The sequence below is a fragment of the Stegostoma tigrinum genome, unplaced genomic scaffold, assembly GCF_030684315.1.
Source record: "Stegostoma tigrinum isolate sSteTig4 unplaced genomic scaffold, sSteTig4.hap1 scaffold_86, whole genome shotgun sequence".
In the NCBI taxonomy this organism is placed as follows: Eukaryota; Metazoa; Chordata; class Chondrichthyes; order Orectolobiformes; family Stegostomatidae; genus Stegostoma; species Stegostoma tigrinum.
The window spans coordinates 1,421,747-1,441,925 of NW_026728811.1; the positions used below are offsets into that span (position 1 = coordinate 1,421,747).

General features: G+C 44.2%; 2 long non-coding RNA genes across 2 annotated transcripts; one reads left to right on the forward strand and one right to left on the reverse strand.

The window, feature by feature from the left end:
- Positions 1-13,379, reverse strand: LOC132209330 (uncharacterized). Its single transcript, XR_009445437.1, has 3 exons — positions 13,270-13,379; positions 12,267-12,397; positions 1-1,610 (listed from the first exon to the last, which is right to left on the reverse strand). It is a non-coding gene; the product is annotated as an uncharacterized LOC132209330 (long non-coding RNA).
- A 224-nt stretch (positions 13,380-13,603) lies between these two features.
- LOC132209331 (uncharacterized) lies at positions 13,604-19,716 on the forward strand. The gene is made up of 2 exons (XR_009445438.1): positions 13,604-18,014; positions 19,062-19,716. It is a non-coding gene; the product is annotated as an uncharacterized LOC132209331 (long non-coding RNA).
- Positions 19,717-20,179: the final 463 nt, after the last annotated feature.

The following is a 20,179-nucleotide window of genomic DNA, read 5'->3' on the forward strand; positions in this document are numbered from 1 at the left end:
TTTAGAAAAACACAAATCCTTTTATAACCAGCTAAGTGCAAGCTGTGGAGAATTACTGTACTCAACCCAGCACAGAGTGCACAGTCTCAAGTAATTCTCCCCGAGCAGCGGACAGTCCCCGCTTTTTATAGTTTACAAAAGACATGATACATAAAACGATTTCACAACTTACAGTGACATGATACATAAAACAATTACTACAACAGACAAAAACAGGATACCAAACAGTTATTCCATCAACAATATAAAAGACCAGGATATAGTATCGATTGCTAGTGAAGCAGCTGCTAATGGCAGGAGGCGATTTCGAATTGTTGGCCGGGACAGATTCTGATTTCAAGTTGCCAGTGTGTCTGACTAGAACAAAGTCAGTGCCCTGGTCCCTTTGTCAGCGATAGAAGTTACATGCTTCAGAGGTTTCACACCTTTACAAAACTTCCCCAGCTAACCCTATTGAAACAGTTTGATTCGGATTTTAATTCAGTCAGGAATCTTAAGACAGTGTCTGCAGACCGATGTGTGAGAAGAAAAGGAGTTACAAAAGCTTTACACTGAATTCCTAACTGGGCAGGAAGCTTCAGGGTAGTGCCTGCATATCAATGTGTAGGTGGATAAGAGTTTACTTCTATAAATTAAAGTCTCTGTGCAGGAATCAAATGCAGACAAAAGATTTTAATTTATAGAAGTATATAAATGAATGGGATGTTTTCACATTCACATGCCTCAGACAGTTTAACTGAAGGTCCATAACAGCGAAACATCAACAGTTACTTAGGGCTCTGAAACTATCTGTATAACAGTCATGTAAATATTACTCGCCCAGCTGTGAGCTGATAGTGGGGTAGAGAAGCTCTGAAGATAGTATGGAAGTGGCAGTCCTGTTGAAATTAGAGGACTCAGAACTTTGTCAGAAACTGAACAGCATCCTGTTTTGTTGTAAGAACTTACATATACATTTATTTTATATCAATGTTACATGCAACCCTTCTGACGTGAAAATGCCTTAATATGCTGTTTCTGAGTAGCTGTAAATGGAAGTGTCTCCGAGCTCGGCTGATAGACCTCTTCCGCGTGTATGTGGTACAAGTTTGAATAAACTCACCTTGTTTCAATCCAGTGAGGTCTGAAGACACAATGTTTTTTAAAAACCAGCTATCCATGGAAGAATAATATTCTCTGGTTCCTATTGAACTTAACTTTGTCATGATTCCTTAATACAATGCTCTGTCAAATGGAGCCTTAAGATAGTGGATAGTCACTCTCACATTTGGAATTCAGCTGTTTGGTCCATGTTTGCACCAAGAATGTAGGGAGGAGAGGAGATGAGTGGCCCTTGCTTAACTCAAACTGAGATCCATCACTATGATATTACAAAGCAAGTGCTGCTTGATGTCATTGTTGTCACCCTGTTTTGACTGCATTTACGTACTGACAGGCCAGACAACTGACTGAAGGCTTGTCCACACAGACCACATGTATGGTTTCTCTTCACTGTAAACGATGCTTGTTCCTTCCATGTTCAAAGCTCCTGAGAATTACGTGTCCCTGGCAGTTTTTGATCCCGTGTTTGAGTTGAGCTGCCTGTCAGTAAATGTTCCCTTTCAAATTTCCTGGAAAATAAATTTAATACAGTAAAAGTAGAATGAAAGCTGCCGGATTGTCACCTGGCTCACAAGAAACTGCGGGGTGTTGCAAGTCAGGAATGAAAATAAAAGTTGCTGGAAAAGCTCAGCAGGACTGACAACATCTGTGAATGAAAAAAAACAGAGTGAATGTTTCAGGTCTGGTGACCCTTTCTCAAGTTGAGAGTAAGGGTCACCAGACACGAAACAGAAATTCTGTTTTTTTTTCCTTCACGATGTTGTCAGTCTTGTTGAGCTATTCCACTTGGATCATTTGATATCTTTGAAAGGACAGAAGATGAAAAATACAGGACAAATCAGGCTGTGGGAACTGGCTGCAGAGCCAATCATTATTTGTGCAGAGCCAGAGTGGGAGGTTTGAGTGAGACCACAACAATGCTGTCGGTGTAACAATACAAACCGTACACCTATCTGACCATAACCTGTGTCACTCTGTAACTGGATACGTGTAAATGACCGAGGCTTGCTGAAAATGCATTCCTGTAAGCAAGTCGGAATTCATGGTCCTCCTTTCGATAATTAATTCCCCTTTTGCACTGGTGAGATTTGCATTTTGAGTACTTGTGTTCAGTTCTGGTCACCCAACTTAAAGAAGGTTATGAAACATTTCGGGGCAAATTCAGTGGACTAATACCTGGAATGAGTGGATTGCCTTAAAAGAAAATCTAGAGGAAAATCGAGACAGGCTCGCCTGTGTCCTCTGGAGGTGAGAAAAGAAAGAGGAGACTAAATTGGAACATGAAAGTTCCTGAGGGGACCTGACCAGATGCATGGTGAAAACGTGGTCCCTCTTCTGGAAGGATCTAGAACTGAGGGTCATTGTTTAAAGGTAAGGGTGAGTCCATTTGAAATAGTGAGGAACATTTCTTTTCTCTCAGAGGGCTGAGAACCTTTGTGACTCCCTTCGTCAAAAGGCAGTGGATGCAGATTCTTGCTGACCAAGACGATGAAAGATATTCTGAGATATGCAGGCACATAGAGCTGAGGTTGAAATTAGATCAGCAGTGATTTTATAGAGTCGCAGAGCAGGGTCGAGGGGCCGAGTGGCCTACACTTGTTCCTCATTCCTTTGTTTGAATAAACCGCAAGACAAAGAAACTCGAGTCTTGTCTGATTACTGTGGGTGAGGGGGTTCAGGGTTTGTATTCCCACTTCACTCACCCAGTGGATTAGTTCCTCTCTACACCCCAAACAGCTTCAATTAACATTGGAAAAAATTTAATCACATCAGCCGTCATCCTTCTAACTTACAGGGAAAACATCATTCCTAGTGGGATGATGCATTTTAAATCGGAGTAGAGAACACACAAATTAGGAATCAGAGTTGTCCATTCTGTCCCTCGAGCCTCAAGAAGGTCAAAGCTGATCTATTTACGCTTCGATTCCACATTCCCACTTGGCCTTAATAATTAAAAAAAAACACCCTGTGGGCATTGCTGGCTGAGTTTAGTTGTCATGGAGAAGGTGGCAGTGATCTGCCTGCATAAACCACAGTAGCCCATGAGTGGTAGGTGGACACAATGCTGTTAGGCAGAGAATTCAGGATTTTGAACCAGCAGTACTGAAGGTGTAGCAATACATTTCCAAGTCAGGATGGTGAGTGGCGTGGAGGGAATTCACGCCCAACACAGTCTACAGCACGGAAAAAGGCTCTTCTGGCTCTGTCTGCCCTTGACACTATCTTCCAAGGACTCTGTTATTCCATCTTTTATAGCTGACCCTAACATATTTTTCCAACCAACAATTTTATGCAAATTCCCTGTTTTCTTTCTGACTACCTTCTTACATACTGGGGTTACATTAGCAATCCTCCAATCCATAAAAAACTGACGGTGTATAGAATTTGGAGGATAACCACTTGTGCATCTATTATTTCTACAGCCACTTCCTAAGGTACTTTGAGATGAAGGTTATCAGTCTCTGGAGATTTATCTGCCTGTTATCCCATTAGTTTTTCCAATATCATTTTCCTACTAATACTGATTCCACCTTCCTATTAGACCCTGAGATCCCCTTAATTTTGGGACATTATTTGTATCCTCCTTCTTGAAAACCTCAGTTATATTTAATTGGTCTGCCATCACTTTGCACCCCATTATAAATTCATTGTTTCTGCTTGTAAGGAGAGCCCATATTCTTCGTGACCAGTCTTTCACTACCAATCTTCAACGAAGAGTTTAATGATGATCATGAAACCGTTGTCAATCGTCAGGAAAAAAAAATCATCTGGCTCACGGCTATCCTTCAGGGAAAGCACGGCCCGTTTCTATCTCCTTCCCAAAATCCACAAACCTGCCTGTCCTGGTCGACCCATCGTCTCAGCCTGCTCCTGCCTCACCGAACTCATCTCCACCTATCTGGACTCCATTTTCTCCCCTTTGGTCCAGGAACTCCCCACCTACGTCCGTGAAACCACCAACGCCCTCCACCTCCTCCAGGAATTCCAATTCCCTGACCCCCAACAGCTCATATTCACCACGGACGTCCAGTCCCTATACACCTGCATTCCGCATGCAGATGGCCTCAAGGCCCTCCGCTTCTTCCTGTCCCGCAGGCCCGACCAGTCCCCCTCCACCAACACTCTCACCTGCCTAGCTGAACTCGTCCTCACCCTCAACAACTTCTCTTTTGACTCCTCCCACTTCCTACAGACTAAGGGGGTGGCCATGGGCACCCGCATGGTCCACAGCTATGCCTGCCTCTTTGTAGGTTACGTGGAACAGTCGCTCTTCCACACCGACACAGGCCCCAAACCCCACCTCTTCCTCCGGTACATTGATGACTGTATCAGCGCCGCGTCTTGCTCCCCAGAGGGCTCGAACAGTTCATCCACTTCACCAACACCTTCCACCCTAACCTTCAGTTCACCTGGGCCATCTCCAGCACATCCCTCACCTTCCTGGACCTCTCAGTCGCCATCTCAGGCAACCAGCTTGTAACTGATGTCCATTTCAAGCACACTGACCCCCACAGCTACCTAGAATACACCACCCCCCCACCCACCCTCCTGCAAAAAATTCCAACCCCTATTCCCAATTCCTCCGCCTCCGTCGCATCTGCTCCCACGATAAGACATTCCACTCCCGCACATCCCATGATCACTCTCCAGCTTTGTGAAGAATTCTATCCTATTGTGGTCACTCATCCATCCTTAAGGGCCCATACTCAACTGAATTGTCAATTATTCCATCCTCATCATACAATACCCATCTGATTCTTCAACATGTTGATTCATAAAATTGTACCATATAGACAATAAGGATCCCTCCTGCACTGTACTGCTACAGTGTGATTTGGGCAATTGATAAGTAGGTTGCAGTCACCTGTAATTAAAGCCATAACTTTATGCCTTGTATCTCTCAATTCCACCCTAATGCCTTCCCCAATATTACTGCAGCTTGGGGTCCATATGCAGCACTAAGGTCATTTTCTGCCCATTGGTGTTTCTCAGCTGAACCCAAACAGACTCTACTTCAATACACCCTATATCCTGGCTCACATCAGTTTCCTGTTTTAATCAGCAGCTCCTGACAAATCCTTTTCCTTCTTTCCTGCCCAATCCATCTTCCTCAGACAACCCACTGATTCCAGGTTTCAATCTTGTAAACCTCCTCTGAGCCACTTTGAATAAACGAACGGAAGACCAAAACCTGCAGACAGTATTCGAGATTTGGTTTGACACCTTCCTTGTACAAATGAAGCAGAACATCTTTTCATTGATGATTATTTGTTGTCATAACAAGGGAGATGGCCTCGTGGTTTTCTGGATTTCAGAGAGATCTTAATCAATTGGGGCAATGGGCTGAGGAATGGCAGATTGAATTTTATTTGGATAAATGTTTGTTTTACCACAACGCAATACTTCACAAGGGCAGGACTTGCACAATTAACGGTTGGGCTCTGGGTAGTGTTGCAAATCAGAAAAAAAAAACCTCGGGTTTCAGGTACATCTTTCTTTGAAATTTGCATCACAGGTAGACAGGGTGGTGAGGAAGGCATTTAGTACACTTGTCTTCATTGCTCAGTCCTTTGAGTACAGGAGTTGGGAAGTGATGTTGGCGAGTCCTCTTCTGGAGGACTGCGTGCTGCTCTGGTTATCCTGTTGTGGGAAGAATATTGTTAAACTGGATTGGGTTTGGAAAAACACTTACCAGGATATTGCCAGGAATGAAGGCGTTGAGTTATAAACATACGCTAGATTGGCGGGAACTTCTTTCACGGGAAGGTAAGAGGTTGAGGGATGACCTTATGTAGGTTTAAAAAAAATAATGAGAGACACAGATAAAGAATAGCAAAGGTCGTTTCCCTCAGGTTGGGGATTTCAAAACCAGGGGCATATTTTTAAAATGACAGGAGAAAGATTTTAAAAAAGACATGACGGGCATTTTTTTGTTTTATATAGAGTGCTCAGTGTGTGGAACGAACTGCCAGAGGAAGTGATGGATGTGGGTAGTAACGATGTTTGAAAAACATTCAGATAAGGACATGAATTTGAATGGTTTGGAGCGAATATGGGCCAATCGCAGGGATTTTTTTTAAAAATAAGGAAAACATTGCTGCTATCACTAGAAGAGATGTTTCTGAAAAATCATCCCATGAAAACATATGTTGAAATTAGAAATAAGAAATAAGAAAGGAACAATCATCTAATTGGATTGTACCATAGGTGTCCGAATAGTCAGAGGGAAACTGAGGAACAAATATGCAGAGGGATCTCAGATATGTGTAAGAATAACAAGGTTATAATAGTTGGTGATTTTCAGTTTCCAAACATTTACTGGGACTGCCATTGTGTTAAAGGTTTAGATGGGGAGTATTTTCTGAAATGCGATCAAGAAATTTTTCTTTATCAATAAATCGATGTTCCTATGGGAAAAAAAATAAGGCATAGCAAGTGACTGAAGTGACAGTACAGGGAAACTTTGAGTCTTGTGACAGAATTACTATCAGTTTTAAAACAATTTTGGAACAGGATATGCCTTCCAGAAAAAGTAAAAGCTTTAATTGGAGTAAGGCAAATTTTAATGCTATAAGAAAAGAACTTTCAACACTTCTGAAGAAGGATTAACAGACCCGCAACATTAACTCTGATTTGTCCGTCACAGATGCTGCCAGACCTGCTAAGCTTTTCCAGCAGCTTCTGTTTTTATAACTTTCAAAAGTTGACATGAGTAGACGGCAGGTATAAGGATGTCTGATAAGTGCGGGGAGGGCTTTCAAAAAGGTGACAATTCAGAGTCATTATGTCTCTGAAAGAGTGAAAGGTAAGGTTGGTTGGATTAGAGAACAATGGTGAAAAAAGATACTCGGGTTTTAGTCAAGAATAAAAAAATATATGAATTAGTAGATATATAAAAAAAACTTGGCTCAAATGAATCTCTTGAAAGTGTAAACAGTGTTAGGGGCATTCTTAAACAGGAGATCAGGATGGCAAAAAGGAAACATGAAACTGCCTTGGTTGATAAGCTTAAGAATAATTCAAAGAGTTTCTACAAGTGCATTAAAAGCAAGTGAGCACCGAAAGAGCAAGCAGGGCTCCATAAAGATGAAAGAGATTAACTCTGTGTTGAGCATCAGGAGAGGAGAGAGATTTGAAAGGAATATATTTCATCAGTTTTCACTGTTGAGAAAGAAATTGACGGGGGACAAGTCAGGGGTGGAAATATTTTGGTTTGAAAACTGTTCATGGAGATGGGGGAGATTTTCAATGAATATTTCTCCTCAGTATTTACTAAGCAGAGAATCATGGATGCTAAGGAAACAAGGGAAGCAAGTGGGTATGTTTTGGACCATCGAGGTGGCGTTTGCAGCCTTAAAGCACATTAAGGTTGATTATTCCACTGGATCTGATGAAGTCCATCTTTAGACACTGTGGGAGGCTGGGAAAGAAATTGCAGAGACCCTTGCAGAGATTTTTCCCTTCATCTTTTCTCACGACTTAAATTCCAGAAGACTGGAGGGTGGCTAATGTTGTCCCATTGGTTAAGAAAGGTAGCAAAGACCAGCCAGGGAACTACAGGCCAGTGAACCAGTGGTAGACAAGGTATTGGAGATGATATTCAGGGAGTCAATCAACCAAAGCTGGGATATTCAAGATCTGATGAGGGATAGTCAGCATGGATTTATGCACAGGAATCATGTCTGACAAATCTATTCAAGTTTTTTGAGGAGTTAAGCAAGAGGACTGATGAGGTTAGGGCAGCGAATGCTGTCTATATGGACTTTAGTAAGGCCTTCAACAAGGTACGTTATGGCAGCCTAGTCATGAAGGTTCGGTTGTGTGGGATCCAGGGAGAGCTAGCTCATGGGATTCGAAATTGGGTCGATGGTAGAAAGCATAGCATGATGGCTGAATGTTGGTTCTCGGACTGGAGGCCTGTGGCTAATGGTGTGCCACGGGGGTCGATGCTGGGATCTTTGCTATTTGTCCCTTACATAAATGATCTGGATATGAATGTATATGCCATGATTAGTAATTTTGTATCACCTGCAAATTTAAGAGGTATCGCTGAGGTATCAAAAATTACAGGGGGATTGTGATCAGATGTGGAAGTGGGCTGAGGATTGCCAAATGAAATTCAACGCAGCTAAGTGTGAGGTGTTGGCCTTTGGAAAGTTCAGCCAAGGTAGGAGTTATACAGTAAATGGTGAAGTTCTGAGGAATATTGTGAAACAGAGAGACCGAGAAACACAAGTGCACAGTTGGTTCAAAGCAGCATCACAGGTAGACAGGGTGGTTCAGAAAGCATTTAGCATGCTGGCCTTCTTCAGTCGATGCATTGCATATAAGAGTTTGGATGTTGTGTTAAAGATGTGCAGGTCATTGGTGAGGCCACACTTGCAGTGTGGTGTACAGTTTTGGTCACCCTGTTACAGGAAAGGCAAAGTTAAACTGGAAAATGTGCAAAGAGGAGTTACAAGGATGTTGCTAGGAATAGTAGGTGAGTTCTGAGGAGAGGTTGGCCAGGATTGGACTTTATTCCTTGCAATGGAGGAGAATGAGGGCTGAACTTATTGAGGTGAATAAAATCATGAATGGCATAGATAGAATGAATGCACGTAGTCTTTTTCCCAGGGATGGGGAATGGAAAACTAGAGTGTACAGATTTAAGGTGAGAGGGGGCAGATTTAAGGAGGACGTGAGGGGCAACTTCTTCACACAGACAGTGGTGCATATTTGGAATGGGCTGCCAGAGGAAGTCGTTGAGACAGGTACAATAGCAACGTTTAAAACACATTTTGGCAGGTACATGGATGGAAGTGTTTAGAGGGGGATATGGACCAAATGCAGGCAGTTAGAAATTGCTGAGTGGGCACCATAGTTAGCACAGACCAGTTTGGGCCGAAGGGCCTGTTTCCATGCTGTATTACACTCTGACTTTAAACCTCCAGGTCCTGCTCTAGTGCATCAAACCATGTTGTGGGAAGTTAAAGAGAAAACATGGGGCCACGTTGCAGAAATATTTGTATCATCTATAATTACGAGTGAGGTGCCAGATGACTGGAGAGTGGCTAAAATTGTGCCTTTGTTTAAGGAATATCAGGAGAAGCCTGGGAGCTGTAGACCTGAGTCTGACTTCGGTTTTGGGCATGTAGTTGAAGGTAATTGTCAAATGTAGGATTTATGCATTTGGAGAGTCAAGGAATGATTAGTTGATTGAGTTTTTTGGAGAAGTAGCAAAGAAAATTATTGATGGCAGAACGGTGGACGTAGTTTATTTTGACAAGAGTAAAGTTTTTGACCAGGTTCAACAAGGTGGACTAATCAGTAAAGTTAGATCGTATGGGATTCGGGGGAGCTTGTCAACTGGATACAAATATGGCTTAGTGACAGGGCACAGGGACTGGTGGTAGAGGGTTGTTTGTCAGACCGGAGGCCTGTTACCAGAAGTGTTCCACAGGGGTCAGTGTTCACTCCAATTTTGTTTGACTTTATATAAAAAAAAGCGATTTAGATGAGAATAGTGGAGACATGGTCAGTAAGTTTGCAGATGACACCAAAATAGGCAGGATAGTGGACAGCGAAGTAGGCTGTCCAAGTTTACAAAGAGATCTTGATTTATAGGGTTAAGAGGCTGAGGAATGGGAGGTTGTGTTTAATTTGGATAAAGGCAAGGTATTTCATTTTGGTAAAACAAACAAGATCAGGACTTGTACAATTAAACGTAGGGCCTTGGGGTTAGTGTTGTCGAACAGAGAGACCTCAGGGTTCAGGCCCTTAATTCTGTGAGGTTGGCATCACATGTAGAAAGGGTGGTGAAGTCGGTGTTTAGCCTGCTTGCCTTCACTGCTCAGACCTTTTGAGTATAGGAGTTGGGACGTTATGTTGAACTTGTGCAGAACATCAGTGAGGCCTCTTCTGGAGTAGTGTGTCCACTTCAGATCTCCTGTTCTTCGAAGGATATCATCAACCCGGGGAGGATTCAGCAAAGATTTAGCAGGAAGTTGCCAGGAATGGAGGTTGAGAATCATAACGAGAGGCTTGATTGGTTGAGGCATTTTTCCACTGCAGTCTAAGAATGGAGGGGTGATTTATATGTTTATAAAATCATGAAGAGTACACCTAAGGTGACTGGAAGATCCCTTTTCATTTGCGAGGGGAATTTCAAGACTGGGGGGCTGCAGAAAGCAAACTGAAACGTTCCCTGTTCATGTCAGAATCTGGGCAGTTCTTATTGCCAGACTATTTGACGAAGGGCCAAAGAGGTGGAGGTTAGGTGATGCTTCTCGTGGCTGGATTAGCTTTCTACTCTGGGTGGCTTCATGCTGCACTTACAGTCTACAGGTTACCAGTACTGGAGGGTATGAGTTATGAGGAGAGACTGGGACTTCACTGGAAAATAGGAGGTTGAGCAGTGGCTTTCGAGAGGTTTATAAAATCGTGAGGGGTATAATGTGAACAGCAAGGGTCTTCTCCATTGGATCGGGGAGTCCAAAACTAGAAGGTATTTTTTAAACAGGAGAGGAGAAAGATTTGAAGGGAAACCAGGGGAAGCTGTTTCAAACAGAAGGTTGTTTCTATGTGGAATGAACTGCCAAAGGAAGTGGTAGATGCAGGTACACTTCCAATATTTAAAAGACATTTGGACAGGTACATGAATAGGAAAGGTTTAGAGGGATATGGACCCAACTCAAGCAAGTGGGACTCGTTCAGTTTGGGAAGCCTGGTCGGCATGGACAAGTTGTAATGAAGGAGGCTAGAGAACTCAAATAATTTTTGATATTTTGAAAATAGTTCACATTACAGGAGACGAAGTGCTAAATGTCTCAGAAAATATAAAGGTTGACAAATCTCCAGTACCTGATCTAGTGTATCTGAGGATGTTGTGGGAAGTAAGGGAGGAAATTGCAGAAATATTCGTATCATCTATAAATATGGGTGGGTGTGAGATGACTGGAGAGAGGCTGATATTATCTCTTTGTTTTAGAAGGGATGTGGGAGAAGCCTGAGAACTATGAACCTTAGAATAACACTGGAAAACAGTGACAGAATTAGAGTCAGTATGGATTTACGAAAGGGAAATCATGTTGGACAAAACTGCCGGAATGTTTCAAGAATGCAACATTTAGAGTTGAAAAGGCAGTGGATGTGGCTTATGTCGGCTTTGCGAAGGAATTCAAAGGTCCCACAGAAGAGATTAGCACGTACATTTAAAGCATGAGAGATTGGGTATTCACAGGGATACAGAACTGTTTGGCACAAGGTAACAGTCACTTCTTGTATGCCGACCAGTGACCAGTGTGGTACTGTGGTCCATGGTGGATCCCAGGTATTTATACAATCAATTAGTCATTTAAATGAGAAATGTGTCTCAGTTCGAGATTATCAAGTTGGATTACAAAACTAGGAAAACACAAGTCACTGACAGGAAGCATGCAGGTGGAGCAGGGGGTGAAGAAGGCAAATGGTATTTTGACCTGCAGAGTGACAGCATTTGAGTACAGGAGCAGGGATGTCTTGCTGAAATTGTACAGGATCTTAGTGAGACCACACCTGGAATGGTATGTGTAAATTTCTAAATTTTATCTGAGGAAGGAACTTCTGGCTCTGGAGGCTGTTCACAGCAGTTGATTAGACAGATTCCTGGGATGGCAAGACTTCCATATAAGAATAGGACGGATTGGTTAGGATGAAATTCACTGGAGTTTAGAAGAATGAGGAAAGATTTCACAGAAACCAATAAAATTCTAGGTAAATACAGGAAGGATGTTGTCAATGACCAGGGAGTCAGAGATTAGGGGCATGGGCTAGGCTGTAAAGGATTGAAATGAGGAAATCAAAAAAAAAATACAGAGACTGGTGACCCTGTGAAATTTGCTGCCACAGAAAGCAGTTAAGGCCGAACACTGGATGCTTCCAAGAAGAAGATAATATGTATAGTTGTCGGGGCTTAAGGAATCAAAGGGTCTGGCTCTCAAGCGGGAAGAGGCTGAGTAGAATGATCAGTCATGATCAAAGTGACTAGCGGAGAAGGATCGAAAGCTACAATGGCCTGCACCTGTTCCTATTTTCTATGTTTCCATTCTGTTGAAGGGTGGAACATAAGAACAAAATGACGATAATTGATACAAAAAAACAGCACAACCTTATCACCACTGGATGAAAATCCTGTAACTCCTTACCAAATTGCAACATGGGAGCTACTTCACTACGCAGATTGCAGCAGTTCAAGAACGTGCAGAGTGATTTTGGAAGCTTCTGCAGTGGCTGCTCTGTCTCTCATTTTCATCCAGTTTTCAAGTTGTTGAATGTTCTGAGAAAAGTAAGAGAGTATGTCAGAAATATCTTTGGAAGTTTGCTGATACTGGGGGAAGCAAGGGGTGGGATAGGGGCTGCAGGTACAAAGGGGGCAAATTTGGGGAAGGGAACAATGAGATAAACAACTGGCTGGATTTTGTGGTGGGGTGATGGGTGAAGAATAACCCCAATATCCAAACCACAGGGCCCCACCCTGCTCAGCTCTCTCCCTCCACTCTGTGGTCTTTCTCTGAGCCTCGGTCAGACCAGCAGCCAGCTGCTGTGACAGAGGCTCAGTGTCAAAGATGCGCATTTGGCCCAGTTTTAAAGTCATTCTGTTTGACCACATTCCCTCCCAAACTTGCTGGCACCAGTTCTCAGATGCTAATCTTATTGATGGCCAAAAGAGTCTACACAGTTTTTGAATAATAAACAACCTCCAATTAACTTCCAGGCCTGGCCTCAGAAACCAATAATTGATTTTGTATTGTATTTTTAGCACAACTACTGCTCACAGACCAGACGTCACCGTTCAACTCTCAGATTCAAACCAAAATGATTTTTAAAAAACTCAGCGCGGGTGCTAACACAGGACACAGTGGAAAGACCTCTAACCAATGAGTACACATTTGAGTTCTGCTCTAAAGAGAACACCTCTCATTGCTGTAATCACATTCTGAAGTGGCTTGACAGGGTAAAAGCTGACAGGACGTTCCCTCTCACAGGACAGTCTCGGCCTGTTTCAGGGAAGAAGCCTGAGGCTCTCTGCAACCTACACGCAGCACCAGAAGACCCCTGTTTGGGACCTGAGACCTAAACTGAGCAACCCTGCAGCCCTCTTGCTGGAATACAGCACCGAAGCTGCCCTCCCCTTTAACCTGTCCTCACCGCTTGTGGCTCTCAGGGAGGACCATTGCATTCGGGATATCTCTCCCAGTGCGCATGCTCACAGTCATAATGAGCTGTGCGCATGCTCCATAGCTGAAGATGCCGGTTGACATCTAACGACCAATAGCAAGCAAGAGGCGGGACAGAAAAGGCACCGGAAATGCTTCTCCTCCAACCAATCAGAGGACAAGGGCGGGGCCCATTTCTCAGCGAGAATCCCCGGACCCGAAACGTCAGCTGTATTTACTCCGTCACAGAAGCTGCGAGACCCGCTGGGCTTTGTTTTTGGTCACGTCATTCGTGCGGCGGGTGGGCGGGGTTATTCTTCCACCAATCAGGGGGAGACAATGGGAGCTGCGGATGCTGGAGAGTGTGAGATAACAAGCTGTGGAGCTGGATGGACACAGCAGGACAAGCAGCATCTCAGGGGCACAAAAGCTGGTGTTTCGGGCCTCGACCCTTCTTCATAAAAGGGGGATGGGGCGAGCAATGGGAGGGGGAGTGTTTAGTGCGAACCGAACATGGGTGATCTGCAAAGTTGTGACCAAGACTCCGCTTGGTTTCTCCGGTGTAGCGGAGCCACAATGGGAACAGTGGATGCAGTCTACCACATTAGCTGATGTGCGGCCTTTGATCGAGATGAGTGGGGGGGAGAGGGAGGGGTAGGGGCAGGTGGAGCACTTTATGCGGTTACAGGGAAAAGTGCCGGGTGTGGTGGGGCTGGAGGAGAGTGTGGAGTGGACAAGAGAGGCTCGGAGAGAGTAGTCCATCCGGAAAGCAGACAAGGGATGGGACGGGGTGTGAGGGATGAGTTGTGCAAAATGTGGGAGACGCGTTCGAGGGAGTTCTCAACCACTGAGTCGGGGGACGTTGCGGTCCTTGAAAAATGAGGACATCTGAGATGTACAGGGGCGGAATTCCTCATCCTGGGAGCAGTTGCAGCGGGATTGGGAATAGAGAATGGCATATTTGCACGAAGGTGGGTGGGAGGAGTTGTATTCCAGGTAGCTGTGGGAGTCAGTGGGCTTGAAATGGATATTGGTTTCTGGGTGGTTGAAGGAGATGGAGACAGAGAGGTCCAGGAAGGAGGGAGAGACATTACAGATGGTCCAGGTGAACTTAAGGGTTGGGCGGAAGGTGTCAGTGAAGTGGATGAACTGTTTGAGCTCCTCGTGGATGCATGAGGTGGCGTCGATGTAGCCATCACTGTAACGGAAGAAGAGGTGGAGTTTAGGGCCTGTGTAAGTATGGAAGAGGGATTGTTCCACATAACCTACAAAGACGCAGGCCCAGCTTGGGTCCCTGCAGGTATCCATGGCCACCCCTTTTGTAGGTAGTGGGAGGAATTGAAAGAGAAGTTGTTAAGGGTGAGGGCAAGTTTGGCTAGGCGGATGAGGGTGTCAGCGGAGGGGGACTGGTTGGGCCTGCGGGATAGGAAGAAGCGGATGGCCTTTAGGCCATCTGTATGGGGAATGCGGGTGTATTGGGACTGGACGTGCATGGTAAAGATGTGTTGGGGCTGGGGAATTGTAAGTTTTGTAGGAGATGGAGAGCGTGGGTGGTGTCACAGATGTAGGTAGGGAGTTCCTGGGCTAAGGGTGAAAAAATGAATTCCAGTTAGGTGGAGATAAGTTCAGTGGGGCAGGAGCAGGCAGAGATAATGGGTCAACCAGGGCAGGCAGGTTTGTGGATTTTGGGAAGGAGATAGAAGCGGCCGTTGCAGGGTTGGGGAATGATGAGGTTGGAAGCTGTGGGTGGGAGGTCATCTGAGGTGATGAGGTTGTGGATGGTTTGGGACATGATGGTTTGGTGGTCGGGTGTGGGGTCATGATTAAGAGGGCAGTAGGAGGTTCTGTTGGAGAGTTGGCATGTAACCTCAGTGTTGTAGAGGTCAGTGAGTCATACTACAACTGCGACTTCCTTGTCCATGGGTTTTATGGTGAGGTTGGGATTGGAGTGGAGGGCTGCACGTTCTGCAGGGAAGAGGTTGGAGTGAGTGCGAGGGGTGGAGAAGTTGAGGCGTTTGATGTCACGGTGGCACTTGGCGATGAAGAGGTCGAGGGAGGGTCGGAGACCTTGGGATGGTGCCCAGGAGGAGGGAGTGCATTAGAGCTGAATGAAGGGGTCAGCAGACGGAGTGTTAGGCTGACGGTTAGAGAAGTAAGCATGGAGGGAGAAGCAATGGAAAAACTACTGAACGTCCAAGCATAACCGGTATTGATTGATGTGTGGGTGCAGGGGGACAAGGGTGAGCCCCTTACTGAGGACTGATCATTTGTCCTCAGTAAGGGGGAGGTCTGTGGGGATGGTGAAGACTCGACAGGGCTCAGTGTTTCTGTCTCCTCTGGAGCTGCTGGCTGTGCTGGCTGTGGACATCGGAGATGGTTGTGTGTCGAGTTGCGTCAGCAGTGGGCAGAGTTGCATTGGCATGGGCGGAGTTGCATCGGTGGTGGGCGGAGCGCCGTTTGCATTGGTGGTGGGAGGAGCGGGGTCGGAGGAGGCAGCAGCGGTGATGGTCGGTGTGCTCTCAGTGTCTGTGGTGTTGGACTCGGAAATGGCGGCTGTGGCATTTGCTGTCCCGGAAACGGTGTATCCGGCGGTGGAGGATGTGAAGTCATCCCTGGTTGCTCCGACAGTGGCCACATGGCCAATGCTGCGGGCACATTGTGGGGGAGTTCTTGGGTAGGGTTGGGAATTTGGGAGGTGTAGGCTGCCCGTTTTGGAAGGTAGGCACCAGGAAGTTTACTGTACTTACGGTTTTTTGTGTCCACCAGAGCTAAGTAGAATTGTGAGTTCAGGTTCTGGATCCTATGAAGAATAAAAAACAGGAGAGGTCCTTTGTAGGTTTGAGAGAGGGAGGCTCTGAGATGAGGTAGGCTGGATTGCAGTGCCTGGAGATGCTGTCGCATTGCTGCGAGTATGTGTTTCAGGAGTCGCTGGGAGAAACACTTCTGAAGTGTTGTAATGTTCTGGATGTAGACATTGTCACGTTTGGGGCCAAGTTGGGAAGGCTTGAACGTGGACTGTAGTCCAATGGGGATGATCTGGTTCCATAGGCAGGTACAAAGGAAGGTGATGTGGCTGTAGTACCTGGTTTGCTGCAGGATGTGGTCGAGCAGTCTCATGGCTGAAGAGGGCAGTTTTTGGACACTTTTCCAGAGTAACGGTGAAACTGCATTCGGCTGTGTGCATGATGAAATCCGAAGCCATCCAGAAATGATTGACTGAAGTGATTCCTTCGAGAAGTATTTATCTTCAGAGCAAATCATGACCAGACTGGCCCTGGATTTATTGAACTTCAGGCGAATGAAACATGATCTTGTTTAAACGCAAAATATTCTGAGCAGTCTTTTCAAGTTGAGTGCTGAAACATGATTTCCATGTGTGCAAGAGATTAACACCACAAGATGGACCGTTAAACTGGAGAATATGTCAGTTAGACAATGGTGGCTTATTTCTTTTACACTTTCAAAGGATTGTGTGTTGATGGAAGTCTTTCCAGAGAGACATGGAGGATACATCATTGAATATTCTTAAGAGAGAGGCAGACAGACTCTTGACTAACAATAACACACCAATGTTATAAGGGGTGGAGAGGAATGTTTATTTGAGGCCACATCATTCAAGAGCTCACCGCATGCCAGGCTTGGTTTGATTTTTCTAATCACTTACTCCTGATCCAAGTTTTCACATGGCCACGAAGGCGCTGCCTTTCAGAATGATGTGTACAACTTGCAAATACGATTTTTGAACAACACTATGAAAATACTCAGGAAAGTTTCATGGTTTTTCAGCAAGATCAGAGACATAGAACAAAGTTAAAATCTCAATAAACCTGCTTTAGTGAACAGATTGGGCTGAATATATGTCCTTCATAGTACAGATTACTTTTATTTGTACTGTTGAGATGACTTTTGTTGGCAAGACCAGCAATTATTGCATATGTCTAATTTCCATTCAGAATATGATGGTGAAACCCAGGGACACTAATATATGTTTCATGGAGATGTTCAGGATTCTGAAGAAGTGTCAGTGTATGGACAATGATATAGATTCAAGCCAGGATGCTGTCTGGTCTTGGAGATTGTAATCATCATCACTTGATGCTCACAACATATGGAAATTGTGATCAGAGATAATGGGAACTGCAGATGCTGGAGAATCCAAGATACCAAAGTGTGAAGCTGGATGAACACAGCTGGCCAAACAGGCTCTCTGGAGCTCAAAAGCTGACATATTATGGAAATTGTGAGACTGTTTTTTCTGTTTTCAAAAATTAAGGTCAGAGAGCAATTCAGCATAAAAACAGGACCTTCAGCTCAACATGTCTGTTCCAATAAAAAAAACAAAACTAAATTAATCACACTTACCTTGACGTCGACACCCACTAGGCATGGCATTTTGAGTGCTCCTCCAGCTGCTTCAAAAAATGCTACGTTGTCTTTAATTATCTGTGACTTGAGCTGTGATTTGGCTTTTTCTTTCACGTTATGCATGAACTGCATTTTGCAAATATATCCCACAACATCAAATACAGCAATTAGCTCTATAGATCAATATTTTTTCTGGAAAATCAGACTTTCGTTTTCATTCATTTGGGATTTTAGTGGAGCTAGACCGGCAGTATTTGACCTTGAAAACTTCCAGCTAGAAGTTCACCAAATTGGAAATGTAGTGAACACTGGAAAAGGTTACTTCAGAGTAAAATGGGATCTTGATCAGATGGGACAATGGACCAAGGAATGGTAGGTAGATTTAATTTGAAAAAATCGGACATGTCGCATTTTGGAAATCAAATTAGGGCAGAACTTGTGCTCTAAATGGTAAGGCCCTGGGGAGTATTGCTGAGCAATAAGTCCTGATGTGCAGGCGCCTGGTTCCTTGAAAGTGGATTCAGAGAAAGATAGGATAGTAAAGAAAGCACTTATCATAGAACATAGAATATTACAGTGCAGTGAAGGCCCTTCGGCCCTCGATGTTGTCCTGAAATGTGAAACAATCTGAAGTCCACCTAAACGACTTTATTCCATTATCATCCACATGTTTATCCAATGACCATTTAAATGCCCTTAAAGTTCGGAGTCTACTACTGTTGCAGTTGGTACAACTTGCCTTTATTGGCCAGTGCATTGCGTGTAGTTGTTGGGAGGTCCTGTTGTGGCTGTACACTGGTTAGGCCACTTTTGGAATATTGCATGCACTCCTTGTCTCCCTGCTATCGGAAGGATGTTGTGAAAATTGAAAAGGTTCAGAAAAGACTTGTAAGAATGTTGCCAGGGTTGGAAGGTTTGAGCTGCGGGGAGAAACTGAATAGGCTTTTGCCTGGAGGTTCGAAGTCTGAGGGGTGACCTCACTGAGATTTATAAAATCAGGAGGACATTAGATAGGGTATCTAGACAAGGTGTTTTCAGCGGGATGTATGAGTCCAAAATTAGAGGTTGTGCGTTTAGGGTGAGCTGGAAAAGATTTAGAAGGAACCTCGGGGTAACATTTTCACACAGAGGGAGGTGAGTGTGTGGAATGAGCTGCAAGGGGAAGTAATGGAGTTTGGTACAATTACAACATTTGAAAAGATGGGTATGTGACTAGGAAAGGTTTTGAAGTATATGGGTCAAAAGCTACCAAATGGGACAAGATTTATTTGGGATATGTAATTGGTATGGATGAAGTGAACTGAAGCCTCTGCTTCCATTCTTCACAACTTTCTGACTCAATGATTTGGTGAATTTCTGATGAATAGTTACACACAGGATATTTTTCACTAGCAGTTGATTATCTCATTGAATATCAAGGTGGACCTTTTGGATTGCCTCCTGTTGGAGATAATTCCTGCCCGGCAACACTGACAGCACTAACAGGGATCGGCAGCTGCAGAGAGAGGGGGCAGAGAGATCAGAATCTGAGAACAATGGACTGAAGTGTTACAACAATGGATCAGAATCTGAGAACAATAGACTGGAATGTTACAACAATGGATCAGAATCTGAGAACAATAGACTGGAATGTTACAACAATGGATCAGAATCTGAGAACAATAGACTGGAATGTTACAACAATGGATCAGAATCTGAGAACAATAGACTGGAATGTTACAACAATGGATCAGAATCTGAGAACAATAGACTGGAATGTTACAACAATGGATCAGAATCTGAGAACAATAGACTGGAATGTTACAACAATGGGCAGGGGTTTATCCTCAGGTCTTATTTATCTTGCCGCATCTTGGTCAACGTTGCCACTTCGAATAGAAGGTGTACTGATGATTGTTCAGGCTGGTTACTATCCCATTCTCGCTGTTGTTGGTGTTCCTGGTAAGCCTTACTATCTCTGTCCAGTCACTACTGCCGCAAGGCATATACAACTTTGTTGCCGTTTCTGTTACCTGTATTTGGAAAAGATTTAAACAATTATCTTCAGTTTCAATTAAAACCTCGCTTTATTGTCCATGAATTTCAGACTCATCCTTCGCAAGCATCTGAGAACAAGGCTTGTTCACAACATTGAGGGCCTTTTTTGATTTATGCCTTACTATTGTCTCCATCACCAAATTTGTCCGACACCAGCTCCATAATATCTGCACTCTCCCCCTCTGCCTCTGCGCTGTGGCTGGATAAACCATTATCTGTGCCTTGGTAAAATTCAGGCTTTATTTTTCCAGCTGTCTTCTGACCAGTCTTCCAAGTTACAAATAATTTGATCACACCCTTGTTCTTGTTTTCCAACTAACTAACGATAGGGACTCCATATTAGAGTAGTTAAGTCAATCAGCAGGTAATGCAGAGACACTGGTTATTACATAACAGATATTGTTTCAAATCCTACCACAATTGGTGGTCGGACTTTCATTCTAATGATAAGAATTGTAACCATGGCCAATTTCACCTGTAGCAACCATAAAACCAGCAGC